The following is a 3186-nucleotide window of genomic DNA, read 5'->3' on the forward strand; positions in this document are numbered from 1 at the left end:
TGTATGACCACAGAGCAATCAAATTAGAACTTAGGATTAAGAAACTCACTGAAAACCACACAACTACATGGAAACTGAACAACTTGCTCCTGAATGACTACTGGGTAAATAACGAAATTAAGGCAGAAATAAAGAGGTTCTTTGAAACCCATGAGAACAAAGAGATGACCTACCAGAATCTCTGGGACACAGCTAAAGCAGTGTTAAGAGAGAAATTTATAGCACTAAATGCCCACAATAGAAAGCTGGAAAGATCTAAAATCGACACCCTAACATTACAATTAAAAGAACTAGAGAAGCAAGAGCAAACAAATTCAAAAGCTAGTGGAAGACAAGAAATAACTAAGATCAGAGCAGAACTGAAGGAGATAGAGACACAAAAAGCCCTTCAAAAATTAATGAATCAAGGAGCTGCATTTTGAAAAGACTAACAAAATAGGCAGACAACTAACTAGACTAATAAAGAAGAAAAGAGAAAGGAATGAAATAGACACAATAAAAAATGATAAAGGGGATATCACCACTGATCCCACAGAAATACAAACTACCATCAGAGAACACTATAAACACCTCTACGCAAATAAACTAGAAAATCTAGATAAATCCAGACAGATAAATTCCTGGACATATACACCCTCCCAAGACTAAACCAGAAAGAAGTCCAATCCCTGAATAGACCAATAACAAGTTCTGAAATTGAGGCAGTAATTAGTAGACTACCAACCAAAAAAAAAAAAAAAAAAAGCCCAGGACCAAGCAGATTCTCACAGCCGAATGCTGCCAGTGGTACAAGGATGATCTGGTGCCATTCCTTCTGAAACTATTCCAAACAGTAGAAAAAAAGAGACTCCTCCCTAACTTGTTTTATGAGGCCAGCGTCATACTGATACCAAAACCCGGCAGAGACACAACAAAAAAAGAAAATTTCAGGCCACTATCCCCGATGAACATTGATGCAAAAATCCTCAATAAAATACTGGCAAATCAAATCCAGTAGCATTTCAAAAAACTTATCCACCATGATCAAGTTGGCTTCATCCCTAGGATGCAAGACTGTTTCAACATATGCAAATCAATAAACATAATCCGCCACATAAACAGAACCAAAGACAAAAACCACATGATTATCTCAATAGATGCAGAAAAGCCTTCAACAAAATTCAACAGCCCTTCATGCTAAAAACTCTCAGTAAACTAGGTGTTGATGGGATGTATCTCAAAATAATAAGAGCTATTTATGACAAACCCATAGCCAATATCATACTAAATGGGCAAAAGCTGGAAGCATTCCCTTTGAAAACCAGTACAAGACAAGGATACTCTTCTCACCACTCTTAGTCAACATAGTATTGGAAGTTCTGGCCAGGGCAATCGGGCAAGAAAAAAGAAATAAAGGTATTCAAATAGGAAGAGAGGAAGTCAAATTGTCTCTGTTTGCAGACGACATGATTGTATATTTAGAAAACTCCATCGTCTCAACCCCAAAACTGCTTAAGCTGATAAGCAACTTCAGTAAAGTCTCAGGATACAAAATCAGTGTGCAACACTCACAAGCATTCCTATACACCAACAATAGACAAGCAGAGAGCCAAATCATGAGTGAACTCCCATTCACAACTGCTACAAAGAGAATAAAATACCTAGGAATACAAATTACAAGGGATGTGGAGGATCTCTACAAGGAGAACTACAAACCACTGCTCAAGGAAATAAGAAAGGACACAAACAAATGGAAAAACATTTCATGCTCATGCACAGGAAGAACCAATATCATGAAAATAGCCATACTAAAGTAAAGTATAGTTTTAATGCTATTTAAATAATTTATAGTTTTAATGCTATTCCCATCAAGCTGCCAGTGACTTTCTTTGCAGAATTAGAAAAAAAAGCTACTTTAAATTTCATATGGAATTAACAAAGAGTCCATATAGTCAAGATAATCCTAAGCAAAAAGAAACAAGCTGGAGGCATCACACTACCTGACTTCAAACTATACTATGAGGCTACAGTAACCAAAACATCATCATACTGGTACCAACACAGATATATAGATCAGTTGAACAGAACAGAGACCTCAGAAATAACACGACACATCTACAACCATCTGATCTTCTAAAACCTGACAAAAATAAGCCATGGGGAAAGGATTCTCTACTTAATAAATGGTCCTAGGAAAACTGGCTAGCCACATGCGGAAAACAGAAACTGGACCCCTTCCTTACACCTTTTACAAAAATTGACTCAAGATAGATTAAAGATGTAAATGTAAAACCCAAAACCATAAAAACCCCAGAAGAAAACCTAGGCAATACCATTCAGGACATAGGCATGGGCAAAGACTTCATGACTAAAACATCAAAAGCAATGGCAACAAAAGACAAAATTGACAAATGGAATCTAGTCAAACTAAAGAGCTTCTGCACAGCAAAAGAAACTATCATCAGAGTGAACAGGCAACCTACAGAATGGGAGAAAATTTTCACAAGCTACCCATCTGACAAAGGTCTAATATCCAGAATTTACAAGGAACTTAAACAAATTTACAAGAAAAAAACCAACAACCCCATCAAAAATTGGGCAAAGGATATGAACAGACAATTCTCAAAAGAAGATACATATGCGGACAACAAACATATGAAAAAAAGCTCATCATCACTGGTCATTAGAGAAATGCAAATCACAACCAGAATGAGATACTATCTCATGCCAGTTAGAATGGTGATCATTAAAAAGTCAGAAAACAACAGATGCTGGAGAAGATGTGCAGAAATAGAAATGCTTTTACACTGTTGGTGGGAGGGTAAATTAGTTCAACCATTGTGGAAGACAGTGTGGCAATTCCCCAAAGATCTAGAACCAGAAATACCATTTGACCCAGCAATCCCATTACTGGGTATCTAGCCAAAGGAATATAATTTATTCTACTATAAAGACACATGCACACATATGTTTATTGCAGCACTGTTCACAATAGCAAAGACTTGGAACCAACCAAAATGTCCATCAATGACAGACTGGATAAAGAAAATGTGGTACATATACACCATGGAATACTATGCAGCCTGCAAAGAATACTGTGCAGCCATAAAGCCATAAAGCAGCCATAAATACTATGCAGCCAAATGAGTTAATATCATTTGCAGGTACATGGACGAAGGTGGAAGCCATCATTCTCAGCCGACTAAC

Source organism: Hylobates moloch, unplaced genomic scaffold (assembly GCF_009828535.3).
Source record: "Hylobates moloch isolate HMO894 unplaced genomic scaffold, HMol_V3 SCAFFOLD_10, whole genome shotgun sequence".
Classification (NCBI taxonomy): domain Eukaryota; kingdom Metazoa; phylum Chordata; class Mammalia; order Primates; family Hylobatidae; genus Hylobates; species Hylobates moloch.